Raw genomic sequence first — 19065 nt, forward strand, 5'->3', positions numbered from 1 at the left:
CAACATAAAACTGAGTGATTTCTAGCTCAATCCATTTGTCCACAAATTTCGGGAATTCCTTATTTTTAATAGCTAAGTAGTATTCCATAATGTATATTTACCACAGTTTCTTTATCCATTCTTCTATTGAGGGACACTTAGGCTGTTTCCATGTTCTGGCTATTATGAATAAGGCTGCTATGAACATGGATGAGCAAATTTTCTTGTTGAGTGCTGGAGCATCTTCTGGGTATATTCCAAGGAGTGGAATAGTTGGGTCTTGAGGAAGCCCTATTCCCATTTTTCTGAGATAGCCTCCAGATAGATTTCCAAAGTGGCTCTACTAGTTTGCATTCCCACCAGCAATGAAGGGGTGTTCCTCTCTCTCCACATCCTTGCCAGCATGTGGTGTCAATTGAATTTTTGATCTTAGCCATTCTGATGGGTGTAAGATGGAATCTCAGAGTTGTTTTGATTTGAATTTCCCTGATGACTAAGGAGGTTGAGCATTTCTTTAAGTGTTTCTCAGCCATTTGATATTCCTCTGTTGAGAATTCTCTGTTTAGTTCCGAGCCCCATTTCTCAATTGGGTTATTTGGTTTGGTGGTGTTTAAATTCTTGAGTTCTTTATATATTTTGGATATTAGACCTTTGTCAGATGTAGTGTTGGTGAAGATCTTTTCCCACTCTGTAGGCTGTCGCTTTGTTCTCTTGACAGTGTCTCCTGCCTTACAGAAGCTTCTCAGCTTCATGAGGTCCCATTTATTAATTGTTGACATTAAGGGCTGGGCTGTTGGTGTTCTGTTCAGGAAGTTGTCTCCTGTGCCAATATGTTCCAGGTTCTTCTTCACTTTTTCCTCTAACTGACTTAGTGTCTCTGGTTTTATGTTGCTAGAAATGATCATAGTGAGTGAGTTAACCCAGAAGCAGAAAGACTCAAATGGTATATACTCACTTATATCTGCATACTAGCCCAAGGGGCATGTCCCATGAAAGCCTTCACTTACCAGGAAACTGGGACAGAGGGGAGGACATCCTATAGGGACTCTAGATTAGAGAAGCATGGGAGAATAGCAAAGTAGAAGGACCCAGAGGGTCCTAGAAACCTATAAGTAGAACATTATGATAGGCAGATTTGAGCCCAGGGGTCCCGCTCAAACTAAGGCACCAGCCAAGGACAATACAGGCGGTAAACTTTAAACACCTACCTAGATCTAGCCAATGGACAGAACATTCTCCACAGTTGAGTGGAGAGTGGGGTATGACTTTCACATGAACTCTGGTGCCTCATATTTGATCATGTCCCCTGGAGGAGGAGACCTAGTGGTACTCAGAGGAAGGATAGCAGGTTACCAAGAAGAGACTTGATACCCTATGAGCATATACAGGGGGAGGTAATCCCCCTCGGGAACAGTCATAGGGGAGGGGAATAAGGGGATAATGGAAAGGAGGGAAGAATGGGAGGATACAAGGGATGGAATAACCATTGAGATGTAACAAGAATAAATTAATAAAATTTTTTTTAAAAAACTGAGTGATTACTAAAAAATATGGATGGTTTGAGAATCATCATTGGAGCCTCGAATTAGCACCATATTCTAGCCAGGTTATCTGACTACCCAGATTATTTAAGTCTTTAAAATATAAAGAGTGTGTTAAACACAAACACACACACATACACACACACACACACACACACACACACACACACACACACACACACACACACACACACACCACAGTGAAAGAAAGTGATTATGAAAGAAGCAAACATGTTATTATAAAAACAGTTAAAAAGACATACGCTTAACGAGAAAAAAACAGAACAAAATCACCAACAAAAAAGACATATACTTAAGGACTACCTGGTCTGATTTATTTTCTGGCTTTGAATAACGAACAAGTGACTACAAACCAAGGTGAACAGGTGCCTCTGGGAAGGGAAAACAGCAAAGAAAACCTCCAAAAGGAGGTATAATTTCTCTGATCCTTTGTCATCTTATTTTAAAACCCAGAAAAGTTTTGATCAGACTTTGCTACAGATTCATAGTATAATGCATTTTTTTGATTGTTATTTTAATCTTGATCTTTTCATGTAGCTTAAGTTTCTCCTGAACTGTAGGCTCTAGCTTCTTCCTTGCCCTCTAGAGTATTGTATGGTAGCTACATTTATGTTATTTTAATTCTCTAAGATTTCAAAAATTCATTATCGCCGAAGTAGAAAATTAATACACTCAAGAAAATCTTTAAACAACCAGGTCTCAGGCCAGATCAACTGCATCAAACACAAAAGATATGAAAGAGATCCAGGTAAATAATCTAGAATATTCTAAGGTGCATCCATTTGTACGATCTGACATCCTGAGACACAAAACCAGCTGTGGATGGGCCCTTTGCTAATGAGCCCAAAGCCCATTTATCTAATCAGATTCTTCACCAACTCTAGGGAATTTTCGTCACAGAGGCAGAAGGGATGTGACTCTTTTGGTGCATCAGAGGGGTCAATGTTGGCACTTTTCTACCAAAACTCAGCTCAACTAGAGAAAAATAATGCAAATATACTTCATCTACATTTATTTTCTGTTACCAAAAAATGTTCAGAGTAGTAAAGCTAAAGGTCTGCGAAAAGCTTCATTTTTTTTTTAAACAAAAATGACCTCACAGCATTTATTATCACTGGATAGGGGGCATTAAACAATACAAATAAACATTTTAGGCTATTCTCGGAGCAGAAGACACTTTTAAAACCACTGAACTGCCTTCTTAACTTCTCTGGTGCGTGACCATTTCTAGTTGGAAACACTCTGGAGCAGAGTAATGTTATCTCCCTTTAGCATGATCCGACCCAGTTGTTTTCTTGACTTTGTTTTTGAATGAATCTCTTCTGCATCATCTAATACGAGGTTCATATATTCATCAAAGCCAATAATACAACCCTCTGCACCTTCTGGCCCTGGCCGTGATACGCCATGGTGGAAGTCACAAAGACCACACGAGTAAGAAGGCCGCCACGGAAAGCGACTTCCGGAAGTAAGACGAAAGCTTTATTTTTTTATGTTTAAGTTCAAGAAAGAATGGAAATCATGCAGAAATATGACTGGAATGGAATGGAATGCCCTAGAATGCAGGTCTTCAAGGGACCAGAGAGATGAGAGATAAAATAACTTTTCCAGATTTTAGGGCTTGTTTTATCAAAGAGTTGCACAGATGAATAAGAATTCTGCTTTCCATCACTGCATGAAGGGAGGAGGAGGGCCAGGAGACAGGAAGACTAACAAAAGTCAGGGGAAGACATTGCCCACATACAGTGTGCTTCTTAGGGCTTCCAAGCACCTGTAATTGAAAGCTCCCAGAACCACAGTAGCATACTTCACAGCTCTAAATGTATGTGCACTGTTTACACAAATAATTACACTAATGACTGTCTAAAATTCAGAATAGCTAATGCAATTATTTTAAATTTTTCTATCTTGTTGATTTTCTCAAAGAACCAGCTCTTGGTTTTGTTGATTCTTTGGACTGTTTTCTTAGTTTCTAATTTGTTAATTTCACCCCTGAGTTTGATTATTTCCAGACATCTACTCCTTTTGGGTGTTTCTGCTTCTTTTTTTCCAGAGCTTCCAGTTGTGTCGTTAAGGTGCTTATGTGCGATGCTTCCAATTTCTTTTTAAAGGCACTTAGTGCTATGAATTTTCCTCTTAGCACTGCTTTCAGTGTATCCCACAAGTTTGGGTATGTTGTTCCTTCATTTTCATTGAAATTTTTCTAGGAATAATTTTTAAATTTGCTTTCAAGATATGAATTCTGTAGTTCTTTCATTCCTACCTTCTTTCTTCCCTCCCTCTTTTCTTCCTTCATCCTATCTTTCTATTTTTTTCCTGTCTTCCCTCCCTCCCTCCCCCCCCTCTAATTAATTTGCCCCACCTACCTATTCTTTCTTTTCTCTCTCTCCATCTTTCTTTTTTATCCTTTGGTTATTCTCCAATGAGAAGTCACATTCTTAAGATGTGAACAATGTTTTGAGTTTAAGTTCACTATAACTGGAGCAAAAGGTCAAGCAATGTATACTAATATGAAATATAACAAAAAGACCTAAGTTTTAACTTAAACTCAATGTTATATTACCAGAAGAATTTCTAAGATTCCTTTACAGCTCCGTAGTACTTCTATATCTCTCTTGGGAAGTTTACCCCCATAATCTTCACTGTAAAATTCTTTCTTACATCAAATTTAAATCCTTTTTATTATAACTCAACATTGATTTAAATAGAATCCTCCTATACTGGCAGGACTATGTTCTGATTATGTTTTTTTTTTCAAGCTTGAAGTTGGAACAATCAGTGCGAATGACAGAATGAAATATGAAAGTGAGAAATATGACTAAAAGTCTCCTTCTCATTCCCACCCTACATTCTAGAAACACCTTCAGTGCATCACAGTTTTCTTGTATTTACCCCGTTGTACCTGAACACTTCTTCATAGTACTCTTAACAATGGGTCAATGAAGAGTTTGGTTACTTACACTTATTTATTCTTATTTACTTCAAAATAATATTTTACTTGATTATTACAACACACTAAGGAGCTCAATGTTATCATTCTCATCATGCTGAAGAGAACACTGCCTCAATCCCTGTTTAAACTCTAGTCTAGATCTTCCTGATTCCAGAACTCATGCTGTTAAAACTCTGCTCCCTGCAGTGGGGTGGCCTGATTTCTTGGCCATGAAAGTGACAGAAAACCACACATTAAAGGCTTTCCCTTGAGATGTCTTAGGAAGAACCTCAGTGGACCAGATGGACCAGTTGGCTCCTTCGCAAGCAGCCAAATGTTCATACTCTCGTTTCATTCTAACTCTGTGAAGTTCATTCGTAGAACATACCACTGCTTTAGAAATTTGGCAAGACAGGTCACAGTGAAATGGCTTATGGCATCTATAGTAAAAAAAAAATGACCATTTGGATTTCAAACCAATAACCATTCCAATTGAGTTCTAGTTAGTTGCTAATAGTAAATAAGGAATTTCCAATGATACAAAGTAGCTTTGTGTAAGCAACAATTTCTCAGTTGAGCGGCACTGCTTTTTCTTAGTATCTGCTTCCAGGGTGAGGTACCATGCAAGTCACTGATACTCTCTTGTTCCACTTAACTATGGATAAATACTTTCTCCTGTGAGATCACACCTAGCACAGGCTCACCATCTCTGTCTTTTAGCTAATTGACAAGCTCCTCAATTCCCCATGAAGGGCTGTTCCTGCAGGAAGTGTCAGGGAGGCTTTCTGGTCTTACAGCCAGTAGGTGTCATAAGTCACACCCCTGACCGTGTCCAGGCATATGTGACAATATCAGATAAGACAGAAAGATTCAGTCAGTCCAACATGCCGCTGACTTTGAAGATGACCACAGACAGAGAGAACAGAAGCTAAAGATCACTGCCAGTTACACAATAATTAATTCACAACAGTTTTGTCATAGGGACAGAGATAAAATTCAACAATGCCAAGCTTTTCTCACGATTTAAGTCTACTGGTCTGTGCCACTGAGCAAGTTAGTAAAGATGTCTGCACCTCACTTTATCCCTCCTTAAAAATGGAGAGATTTTAATTAGTGGGGTTATTACATACATTATTAACATATATATTATGTAATGTTATTTATATATTATTTAAAACATATTTTATGTTAAATAATTCAAAGGAATCAAAGCACTTTGAATACTTCTTGCGGGGAGGAACGGACACTCATAAAACATTAGTGCCTTTAGTCCTACTTTTCTCTAGAAGGTAAAACATCAGACTAGTATTTTTAAAACATTTTTTAAAAATATATTTTATTAATTTATTCATATTACAACTAAATTGTTATCCCATCCTTGGTACCCTCCCAATCCTCCCTCCCTCCCATTTTCTCCTTACTCCCCTCCCCTATGACTGTAACTGAGGGGGACATCCTCCCCCTGTATATGCTCATAGGGTATCAAGTCTCTTCTTAGTAGCCTGCTATCCTTCCTCTGCAGACTAGTATTTTTATAATTCCAATTATGTATATTTTGTGACTTTCACTGGATTCCTTACAGAGTCTGTATTTGTATTTATTTTGAAGGACAGTACTATAATGAAAACTCAGTGACTTTTTTCTTAAGCATTTTTTTTTTCAATGCCTATCTCTGAGTTTGTAAGTGAACATGAATGCAGGTGCCTGCACGTCCAGAGTAATAGGCTCTCCAGAATAGAAATTACAGGAGATTGTGAGATGCAAGATGTGGTTGCTGGGACTCAAACTCAGGTTATCTGCAAGAGCAGTAAGAGCCTTTAACCTCTGACCCATTTCTCCAGCAAGCCCCTCTCATGTTTGCATTTTCCTTTAAAATTGTCTGGACATAGTAACAGACTTTCAAAGCATATATAAGGATATTCATTAATTTTATACTGTCAATTACTTTGTAAATCCTAAAAATATCATATACTCTGATTTTGAGAAACAACCATAAAACATTCTATTTATAAAAAAATGAATCCTATAAATGTACATGATAAAAGATACAGAATAGTAACTAGGAAAGGAATCATAAGGATGTAGTAACTGTTTTTAAATTTTATTTTATTTTATGCGTGTGTATACCTACATGCATATGAGTACCCATGGAGGCAAAAAAGAAGGAAGTGAAGTTAGTAATGGTTGCGAGCCACAGGATATGGGTACTTGGATCCAAACTCCTATCTTTTGTAAGAACAACAAGTTCTTAAGTGTTGAGACATCTCTCCAGCCTCTTGGGTACTAAGTTAAATGATTATCTAGTAAGCAAAGAATTTAATAGTAAGATAAAAGGTTCACCTGCATACCACCCAAAAACTCCTGGAAGGAGAAGAGGACGTTATCTAGACTGGCAGCATTCTACATGTTCATCATTTTGACTGAAGGGGAATCAATAAGCATCAAAGCAATAGAGTGATGGAAATGCATCATACTGATAGATACAAACGATAGCATAAAAAGCATAGCAGGTGGCAATTCTGTTATCTAGTCTTTGAGAACCCTATTTCTGTAAAGTTAGTGTCCCCTACCTCCTGAGAAGATGAAAAGTCTTCCCAAAGCCTGGGCATTATGGATGCAACCAAAGTAAGGATTTGAGGTGCTAGCTATGGCAGAATGTCCACATGGGTCCAATTTGATAGGAAGGGAGTATGTTAGAGTCAGAGGAGGGTGTGGGGATGGAGTAGAGATGGGGAGAAGGAAAGGTTGTGATGTAAAGTTTCAGGCAGCCTCCCAAATCTAAAAAAGCAAGGACTCCACCAGAGCTTACTTGAGGAAAGTAGTTCCGTTGATCACATTATATGCAGGCTTTTACACCTTGAGAATTATAAGCTGATAAATGCATATTGTTACCATGACCACTGGATGTTGTTTATTTTCTAGCAGTTTTACTTATAGCATGTTTTCCATGTGTGCTTTGAGTTTCATTACAAATCATATATTTTCATCACAAATTATTTTTGAGACTTGTTTTAGATCTTGGATCAAAATGAATTCATCTTTACTCTAACTGCTATGTCTTTACACGGTCTCCAGAGTGGTCAAGTGGTTCTGTAGCTTGAGCTGGCCTATAACTGTGAAGCTCCTGCTTCACCTTTCTGAGTAGCTGAGGGTACAAGCCTGCCCTATTAGGCCTGATTCTCGTGGTGATGTTCTCTAGAGTGTCTGCTTACTCTGGGCTTGTGGGCACTAACAATCTTGGTCTAATAATAACAATTTTTAAAACTTCATTTTCTTACGAATAAAATAATTATATCATAAATCTTCATTTCTAAGTATATCTGCTTCTTCAGTCTGCAGCACAGAAATACAAAATTGAGTTGTAGTTTAGAGTGATTAGAATGATTCACAATCTGCTGCAAGCTGAGAATTAATTTGCGTCTCTACAGGTATTCTTCTTTTCTCATCTAAAACAGATCATGGTTTTTATTTATTTATTTTTATTAATTTATTCAGATTACATCTCAATTGTTATCCCCTTGATCGTCTCCTCCCATTCCTCCCTCCCTCCCAATTTCACCCTATTCCCCTCTCCTAGGTCTGTGACAGAAGGGGTCCTCCTTCCCCACCTTTTGGTCACAGTCTATCAAGTCTCATCTTGGTAGCCTTCCTATTCTTTCTCTGAGTGCTACCAGGCCTCCCCACCAAGGGGAAGAGGTCAAATACGGGACACCAGAGTTCATGTCAGAGTCAGTCCCCACTCTCCACATAACTGTGGATAATATTCTGTCCATCGGCTAGATATGAGTAGGAGTTCAATATTTATTGCATATATTGTCCTTGGTGCAGTAGTTTGAGCAGGTCCCCTGGGTACAGATCCTCCCACCATGATGTTCTTCTTGTAGGTTTCTAGGATACTCTGGATCCTTCTATTTCCCCATTCTCCTGTATATACCATGTGAGTCTTTCTGGGTCTGGGTTAACTCACTCAGTATGATCATTTCTAGTTCCATCCATTTGCCAGCAAATTTCTGGATTTCCTTGTTTTTAATAGCTGAGTAGTATCCCATAGTGCAAATGAACCACAGTTTATTTATCCATTCTTCGACTGAGAGACATCTAGGTTGTTTCCAGGTTCTGGCTATTAAGAATAAGGCTGCTATGAACATGGTTGAGCATATGTCCTTGCTGTGTGGTGGAGCATCTTCTGGGTATATTACAAGGAGTGGAATAGCTAGGTCTTGAGGTAGCCCTAATCCTAGTTCTCTGAGGAAGAACCAGATTGATTTCCAAAGTGGTTGTACAAGTTTGCACTCCCACCAGCAATGGAGGCATGTTCCTCTTTCTCCACATCCTCACCAGCATGTGCTGTCACTTGAGATTTTTAATCTTTGTCATTCTTATGGGTGTAATATGGAATCTCCGACTTATTTTTATTTGTGTTTCTCTGATGACTAAGGATGTTGAACATTTCTTTATTTCTCAGTCATTTGATGTTCCTCTTGAAAATTCTGAGCCCCATTTCTCAATTGGGTTATTTGGTATGGTGGTGTTTAATTTCTCGGAGTTCTTTATATATTTTGGATATTAAACATTTGTCAGATATAGGCTTGGTGAAGTCTTTTCCAAGTCTACAGGCTGTTTCTTTGTTCTGTTGACAGTGTCTCTTGCCTTACAGAAGCTTCTCAGCCTCATGAAGTCCCATTTATTAATTGTTGCCCTTAAGGCCCGACTGTTGGAGTTTTGTTCAAGAAGTTGTCTCCTGTGTCAATGTGTTCCAGGCTCTTTCCCCCTTTTTCTTCTTATCAATTTAGTGTCTCTGGTTTTATGTTGAGATCTTTAATCCACTTGGACTTGAGTTTTGTGCACAGTGATAAATATGGGTCTACTTTTTCCTACATGTAGACATCCAGTTAGGCCAGCACCATTTGCTGAAAATGTTATCCTTCTTCCATTAAATAGATTTGGCTTCTTTGTCAAAAATAAAGTGTCCATAAGTATGTGGATTTATTTCTAGGTCTTCAATTCAATCCATTGATCAACCATCCTATTGCTGGGCCAGTATCATGTTGTTTTAATTACTGTTGCTCTATAGCACAGCTTAAGATCAAGTATGGAAATTCCTCTGGAGGATATTTTATTGTACAGGGTTGTCTTTGCTATTCTGGGTTTTTTGTTTTTTCATATGAAGTTGAGAATTGATCTTTCAATGTCTATTAAAAATTGTGTAGGTGTTTTGATTGGGATTGCATTGAATCTGTAAATTGCTTTTGGTAAGATGGCCATTTTTCTATGTTAAACTTACTTTTTACTTTTGAGGTTATAAAAATTACATCATTTCTCCTTAACTTTCCATCCTCCATATCTGTTCACATATCCTCCTTGCTCTTTTTCAAATTCATGCCTTTTTTGTATTTATTGGTCTTACACATATACATTGTATGTATGTGAAAGTGAATATGTTTGGATATATGTTGTATTTATATATCCATAAATATATAAACAAAGCATGTGACTGTACTTATTTAGCCATAAGTAAATTGTCCTGCTTGCACACTGTATCTTCTGGTTTTTATACTGTAGGATTTTTCCTATGGCTTGTATGTACTCACATCTGTGGTTGATTGTAAGATAAAGCAGCTGTGTGGCACTGCAGATAAGTGGACTGGCCTCTTGGTGAAAACCCCAACAACTGTAAGTTATCTCTTACTATGTGGTTTCAAGGACCCTTAGGCTTTTTTTTTTTTTTAAGATTTATTTTATTATGTATACAGTGTTCTGTCTGAATGTACTCCTGCAGGCCAGAAGGGGGTACCAGACTCATTATAGATGGTTGTGAGCCACCATGTGGTTGCTGGGAATTGAACTCAGGACCTTTGGAAGAACAGACAGTGCTCCTAACCTCTGAGCCGTCTCTCCAGCCCCCCCCCCCCTTAGGCTTTTGTACAGGTTCTTGAGTGAAATGCAACAAGATGTATTTGGGTTCTCACACTTTCTTTTTTCTTTTTGTTATGATTCTGTCTTGTTTCTTAATTGTATTTTGTCTGTTCTTAGTTCTTGTTCATGCAGTCAATCCCATTGGTTTGTATCTTCCCTATACTCTCAGAAATACATAAGATTAAATCAGATTAAATTTTTAAGCAAAACAGAAATGCTGTCTGTGCGTTATATATTCTTTATCAATACTTGAGAATATTTTTAAACATTAATCAACTAAATGCCAAAGAAATGTTTTACCTGAAGGAAAATAAAACAAAATATGCTTCCATGATTTACTCAGATTGTGTAAAATAACATATGCCAGTAGAGAAGATTACTAAGGTTTGCAAGACTCTGAACATACTCAGGAATCTCAGAGACAGTTTCCTCCTTAACAGCTGTGTTGTAACACGATGCCATACACAAATAAGTTTCAAATATTATATTATGAATATTCTGTTATGCTAAAAACATTAAACTTCCTAACCATATGAAAACTGGTGTTTTGCTGCTAAGAAATAGATATGCAGGCTTGTAAAATAACACTATTACAAACATTTTAGTCACAAAATTTGAAATGTCAACTATTAAATAACTTCTCAGTTCTATGACATAGAATATTTAACTTTATTTATTTAAGCATTATAAATAGGTCTCTAATTATTTATTAGTAATGGTTCTGACTCTACAGTATTTGCTAGGTGAAGTCATGTGCCCAGATTCTAGTTAGTGTATGTTTAAAGTAGTTAGGTTTGATCTCAAAGTACAAAACTTTCCTCAGAGATAACAGCTTATCACTCTGGAATCCATGGAAATATGATTCATCACTCTTGAACAGAATTAAGACACAATTAATAATCTGGTAAAATATATAAAAAGTTGTGATATTAATTGATTTATTTTTTCTATCATAAAAATGAAATATCCAAAATAAGTCAATAGAATCATTACTGTTCTTTTGCCCCTTGAAGACACTGTGACAATCAGATTATAATGAAATTATGATAAAAAGAAACAAATATGGCAGAAAACAGAGCGTGATAAGGAAGACCTGTGTGCTGTGGTGTTGTAGTAATCCAAGAATCTATAAAGGTGGGCCTTCAGAAAATATATAATCCGAGAAAATTTTAAAGGAGTGCAGATGTAGCCATGCAGTAATCTGGGGTTGTATAACCCTCACTACAGAGGAAACAGTCAGTGATGGAAGGGTACTGAGGCAGAAGTACATTTGATATAATTAAGGGATGGTGAAGATGTTATGTGTGACCACAGTAAATGAGAGCATAGAAGGATGTAAAGTGAGAGTGGGAAGAGCAGACAAATGAGGTAGGGCTTCATGTGTTATTATATAGATGTATGTTGCATTATAAATGAAAGAAAAGGCTAAGAGGAAAACTTACCTTGAACGGTGGGTTGAATTTGATTTATATACTAAAATAATAACAGTAGCTGCTAAGTGTAAAACTCAAAGTAAGAAAACGTATGAAACAGAAGAGTAAGCAGGCTGTTCTTATCCAGACAAGAGATTGTTTTGGCTTTCATCAGTGTAGTACAGAGCCATTGACAGGCAAATGGACTTGAAAGAGGCTTGGTATATAGCTACTAAATGCTTTGAGTGTGTAGTAGGCTGTGCGGACTGAGCAAAGCTCTTTGTCAAGTAAGGCTCTAAGCTTCTTCTGTCCATAGAAAGGTCAGTTCTGAGCACCAAGGATGCTGACATACATGCCTCTAGCATACACACACACACACACACACACACACACACACACACACACACATATATCAATCAGATCAGATCATAACCCCAGTGGTCTAAGAAGGCTTTTAGTTGTGGTTTCTTGCCTCTCTAAGAGAATAATTTTAATTGAATAAAATAATCAATTATTTTAAACCTCAGTGCAAAACAAATGAACAAATTAAGAAACTTTAAATGTACTTTCAGGAGCAAAATAAAATGAAACAATTGGATAGGTGTCTGAAGTGGCAAAGGAAGAAAAAAATAAAGCAAAATAGGGCTAAAGGGTTGCAAAATAATAGTCCTGATTCCTCAAATTAGTTTAAGTCAGAAACATAAAAAGACTGGTTAGTGGTCACGACATGATTTAAAATTTAAAAAGTAAGCCACATGCAGTGTCACACTCCTAAAATCTTAGCACTCAGGGAGGCAGAGGCAGGCAGATCTCTGAATTAGAGGCCAGCCTGGTCTACAAAGTGAGTCCAGGACAGCCAAGGCTATATAGAGAAACCATGTCTCAAAAAGAAAAAAAAAAGTTGAGAACATTTTGGTCTTTCTTCTCTCACAACTACAGAGAGGATTACAAAATGTGTTGTTCTTCTTGTCATGCTAGCCTCATGGCAGACAAGACAGAGGAAATGATTTCACGGAAACCAAATATAAGATTAGCATCTGATACAATATATATTCAGTTATTGCGTGCTTGCTGTAACTTTATCATAGATGTTGGATGTCTGACAGTCAGGAACCAAAGGCAAGCTTTTTCCTTCTTTAGGCATATTTGGCCATATTAGGAAAGTAAGATATTTGCTTTAATTTTTAGTTTCTTTCTGTGTTTATGTATTTTATGTACATAAGTGCTCTGTCTTCATGCACACCTGAAGAGAGCTTCAAATACAATTATAGATGAGGCACTGCGTATTTGCTGGGAACTGAACTCAGGCCCTCTGAAAGAGTGGCTAGTGATTTTAACCGCTAAGCAATCTTTCCAGACCCAGATTCGTTATTTTAAAAATATATTTCAAGAACCATTTGGAACTACCCGATAGTCCTATTGGACAGTTGTCACTACATCTTTACTCTCTAGCTATTGTCACAATTTTGTACATCTATCAAAATGATATTAAAGACAATTGTATCCCAATGTCCTTTATACTCACTTTAAAACGTAACTAACACAAACCACAATGTAAATCAAATATATTTTTCTGGAAGAAGCAAGAAAATGCCCAAAGTGGGAGAGAGAACAGTTGGCATCTTATTAGCAGTCACTCCTCCCCCCCCAGAATTTGCAACAATAAGTTGAGATTGCTGTTCTTTTCTCCATAGCGTGTGCTCTAATCCTGATGGGTAAAAGACAAGGAAGTGCAGTGCATACTGGGAATCTGATTAAGAGACTGCTCCCACCCTTTACTTCTCTTAGGAATAGGGCACACCAGAAGGATTTTCCTTTCGATGCCAAAATAGATATCTCAAGTTAAAATCCCAACCAAATTTCATCTTCACTTGACTAAGATCTTTGCCCTACCTGAGAAGAATGCCACCATGAACATTGGTGGCATCTACTACATGGGTCAGAGGTAAGAAAGCACTAAGGTAACACCTTACCATGATGTGTGGTATGGGATGCAGTATGGGAATGGTACATGTGCGTGACAGCAACAAGCCACGGATGTCCATGGCTTGGATGTTTCATGATGTCCATCCATATTAAAAGCACAAGTGTCACATAAATTCTGGTATTTGGAAAGAGGTCATGGCTAAATAGGAAACCGACTAAGGTGAAATCTCAATACAGAGAACAGAAAGGGGACAGATATTTGTATTCACATAAATTTGCAATTAATCTCTTTTTCCAGAAATTATAAGCTGACTAATTCTTTAAAAAAAAAAAAGACAACTCATCCTCAGAGAAGCTTCCTCATGCAGCAGATAGGAACAAATGCAGAGACCTGCAGCCAGATATTACCCAGAGAGTGAGAGACCTTGGAACACTCAGCCATAAATGAGATGTCATCACCAAGTCCCTCCCCTCAGAGCCCTGGGCACACAACAGAAGAGGAAGGAGAAGGAGTGTGTAAGAGCTAGAAAGGATGGGGACAAGAAAGCAAGTCCCTCTAAGTCAACATGGGTGAAGCTCATCTGACCTCATAGACTGAAGCAGCATGCACTGGGCCCGCCCAAGTCTGCACCAGGCCGTGTGTGTGTGTGTGTGTGTGTGTGTGTGTGTGTGTGTGTGTGTTTGTGTGTGTGTGTTTGTGTGTGTGTGTTGTGTGTGTGTGTGTGTGTGTGTGTGTGTGTGTGTGTGTGTGTTTATTAACTGCAGTTTGGTAGTTCTGTCTGGCTTGTTTTTTTCCCTTTTTGGATGAGGTTTAATTTTATTTTATTGGTGCTGGATGGGATGTATTGTTTATTGAATTTTGTTTCTATTTTGAGAAGGAACTTAAAGTTGGGCGAGTAGGGAGAGCAAAGGCTTTGAAGGGAGTTAGGAGAGGGGAAGAATATAATCAAAACATATTTGAATTAGAAAAACTTTTTAAATAATAAAAAATGTAATAAAAAATAGAAAACTTTCCATAATCAATACCGCCCTTTTAATGTCTCTAGTTGTCTATGCCTAAGGCGCATCTAGTTAAGGATTCTTTTAGTATCTCTAAACTGCCAATGTGGGATCCAGAAAATTGATTCTAATCAACATGCAAACAACTTTAATCTTTACTGTATGTTTGAGTGTATGTAGGGGCAGGGGAGAGCATATTATATAGTAAGTGGTTTGGTTCTTTCTTTCCACCTTCATGTGTGTCTTAGGCATCGAACTCCATTCTTTAGACTTGGAACAAATGCCTTTAGCTTTTGAAGTCGGGTCTTTCATTGGATTTATAATAGGCGTTATCGGGGGATATGTTATAAGAAAGAAAGTATACGTGTCAATCCTACAGATATCAAAAGCCCATCATAGTGTCACATATTCTAATTCAGATCTCATCGGGGGTGGGGGTGGGGAATCAAGTTTAAGGTGAGATGGGATAATATGACAAGCATGTCTCTCAAAATAACAACAAAAATAAAATAAAATAAAATGTAAAACTGTAGCCTGGAGTTCCTCCACTTTTTTCTAACATCTTGGCTAGGCAAGGGAGGAACTTAGAAAAGCCTGAGGGGTTCAGAAGGAAAGCATACACTGTCATTAAGAGTAATATTCACATACTATCTACTCAATGCTGAACTCCATCTCTAGTGTCTTCTGTTTCCATTCATCAATATGCACCGAATACCCAAGGTTCCAATAGTTTGTCACCTGCCTCCTATTCTCAGTGATGTGAACATTACTTTCCCTTAACCTAATACAGCCAACTTGCTCTAATAAAGTTAAGACCTTCACTTAAGTTTCACTAATGTTAGCTTGTGGTGCTGTCTAATTCCTTGTCTCTTTCCCCAAGTGAGCAACATAAAGAGTTCAAAATAAACTTCTATGTTGGCCAAATTGTTATCTTTAGGACAAGTGCTGACTTCATCTCACATCTCTTGAAACTTACCCTGCTCCTGGATTTATATATATATATTTCCCTTCATATCCCCAACTTTAAAAACCAGCTTTGCCATGTATCAAAAAGAATTTGTGAATTTGTTGGTATTGGAGAACAAATGCAGGACCTTGAGTCTACTGGGTACTGTCCACCCCCAAACACCATAACCTCCACCACTCCCCCCAAAGAAAAAATATACAAAACAAAATTGATAGCCTAAAGAACACTTTATTGCATATTGGAATTGTACCAGGATCTGTAAAATGAGATTACTGGGAGGTCTTTCAAACCTGGCTTGTATCAAATGCTTTCCCCAGAGTCCATCACACAGCAGCATCTCACTATGGTGGGAATCGTCCTTGTTGATAAGATAGAAACCATCATTGTTATTTAAATTAAGATTCAGAATATTAAGGCACCAACCATGGACAAAACGGGCAGTCATCATCAAACCCCTACCCAGATCTAGCCAAGGGACAGAACATTCTCCACAGCTAAGTGGAGACTGGGGACTGACTTTCACAGGATCTCTGGTACCCCATATTTGGCCATGTCCCTTTGTGGGGGAGGCCCAATGGCACTCGGAAGAAGGATAGAGGACTACCAAGAAAAGACTTGATACCCTAGCACCATATTCAGGGGGAGGAGGTCCCCCACAGCCACAGTCATAGGGAAGGGGGATTGGGGTGAAAGTGGGAGGGAGGGAGGAATGGGAGGATGCATGGGATGGGATAGAAAATGAGATGTAATAGGAATTATTTTTAATTTTCAATAAAAATGTGTAAAAAAAAAAAGATTCAGAATATTGCTTAGGAAACCATGCAGCATAGTGACCAGCTGTATCAGTTTCAACACAAACTACATGCATGTGTTTTTGGACATGGGGTTAAGTTGTTAAATTTTTGTGAGAGTAAGACACAGGAGCTTATGAGAGCAAATTAGCAATATTAAGTTCCAATCTGACAGTGTCTGTTAGATACTTTGGAATGGGAGAGGCAGAAGACCTCTGCTTTAGTTTGGATTAGCAATGTGTTTAATCATTTGCAGCTGTTGTCTTACATCGATGTAATGGCCCCCACATGAGGCACAGACAAAGATTTCACACATACAAGGCTATGTATCAGAGTGGAATGGGGCCATCATTTCCTTTGGGTGAAATTCATTTCTCTTGCATGGAAACTGCCAGTGCATTTTGTTTTTCAATCCAACATTTCTAGTGGAAATAATTTATGGTAATACAAGCAGATAGCACAGGGCATGTAAGAACCAGCAATAAATTTGTGTCTCAAATGAGAAACATTGGAGCATTGACAACAGCAAGATGGTCCTTTGGAAACAGAGCAAGCAGGTCTCATTATTTTTCCACACTGATCAACAAGGGATTTGGCTGAAAGGGGTGGTTAAATGACTCAAGTTTTAGCTTTGACTTTCTTTGCCTCCACTGAGACAATCACTGCCAGGGTCAATTAGTCTTCCAAAAATTCAGCGATAAAATTGTATGCAGTTTAATTTTAAGGCATTGTTAGACTTAATCTGAAGCACCAAAAGACTGCCAGTTTTGTGACAGCAATGAACAATCCGGTGATATTTTTTTTAAGTCTTTTTACTCTGGATTTGAGGTCATTTGAATTAAAGGGTCGGTAAAATACATTTGCAAATCTCCTACTGTGAGATACATACTATTAATAAGGCTTACACTCTAGGACTTGTTATAATATGTACACATTTAGATAGTGATATGTTTTGGCACACAAGCTCAATTTTCAATTAAATAATTAACTTTCATTAAAATAACCGAATTCCTTTAAATAGAGCAGTTGAACACTGTGGTTCTAATACTATAGTGAGTAGAGAATAATTTGTATAATGAACATTATTTATTTCCAAATTACAGAAAACTACACTTTGTAGATTCTTATTCTGACTTCAGCAAGTCAGAGTTGGGGCTAATATCTCTACAATAGGATTTATATACCCCAAATACATTTACATCCACCAAAGCAGACATCATTTTTATGAATAAATTTCATTGAATCCAGCAAGACTCAGCCCTAGAAAAATATAGTCACCCAGACTCAAATCTCTTCTAAAACAAGGCTTTGACACCTATTGCCATGGCCTGGTCCTACAAAAACAAGCTTTGAACAGGAGGCATAAAAGGAAACCAAACAAACCCTAAATGGACATTTTAGGAGTTTTCAAGTCCTTAAAATTGTGAACAAGTGAATTAAATGAAATTGAACATAATGGATTTCCTCAGGCCAGAGCTGGACATTTGCTTTTATGAAGATCGTCTTGCAAATGTTTCTCACGATTAAGCATGTGATATCACTGCTCTGTAAGGAGTGGATAATGCGACTCCATAGTGTTTTATGACGCTCATTACTAACAACTCAGCATGCACCTAAATGGCCTCTAAGAAAAACAAATGCAGTGCTCAATGGCTGTTTCTGTGGCAAATAATAAATACACTAAGAGTGTTGAATGTCTCTGAGGAAAAAGAAGAGAAAATTCTCCATCGGCCTAATAGCAAATCTTCCTGTACAGACTTTCTTCCTGTATCCTGCAGAATATATCACCAGCATTAGCAGAAATACACTAGCCCTTGACCAGGAGTAATCCACAGCCATCATCTCTGCCATAGATTCACTTTCTAGAAAACTGTTAAAGATGAAGGTTAGTCTCTATAAGGCCCCATGGGCCTAGGTTAGTTGGTTCTGTTGGTCTTCTTTTGGAGCTCCTGTTCCCTCAGTGTCCTTCTATCCTTCCTCCTCCTCTTCCACAAGGCTCTCGGTTCATGGGCAATATTTGGCTGTGAGTATCAGCATCTGTTTCAATCCATTGCTGGCTGGAGCATCTGGGAGGACAGCTATGCTAGGCTTTCTCTGCAAGTATAGCAGAGTGTCTTTAATAGTGTCAGAGGTTGGCTCTCTTGCATTTTGTGGCCAAGCATTAGTTAGGCATTCCCTCAATCTCCACTCTTTCTTTATCCTTCCACATCTTGTAGGCAGGATAAATTTTTAATTGAAGTTTTTGTGGGTGGGTTGGTGCTCCCCTCCCTCTCCTAGGAGCCGTGACTGGTTAGACAGTGGCTTCTTCAGTCTCCATGTCTGACACTAGTAGGTATCTCAGCTAGAGTCACCCCCATGTCCTCCCAGGAGCCTACACTTTTATGGCTCTCCAGCCTGTCCCAGATGTCCTAGGACATGGTTGCTCTTCTTGACGCAAGCCTTCTTTCTCCTCCCGCCTCCCACCTCTCCCCACATCAAATCTCCACCCTCGTTTTTCTCACCACTCCATCTCTTATCCTGTTCCTTATTTTGAAGTGCTTCCTCTGTCTGTTTTATTTCTTCTTCTGAGTGAGATTTAAGC

Source organism: Acomys minous, assembly GCF_964271855.1.
Source record: "Acomys minous genome assembly, chromosome: 16".
In the NCBI taxonomy this organism is placed as follows: Eukaryota; Metazoa; Chordata; class Mammalia; order Rodentia; family Muridae; genus Acomys; species Acomys minous.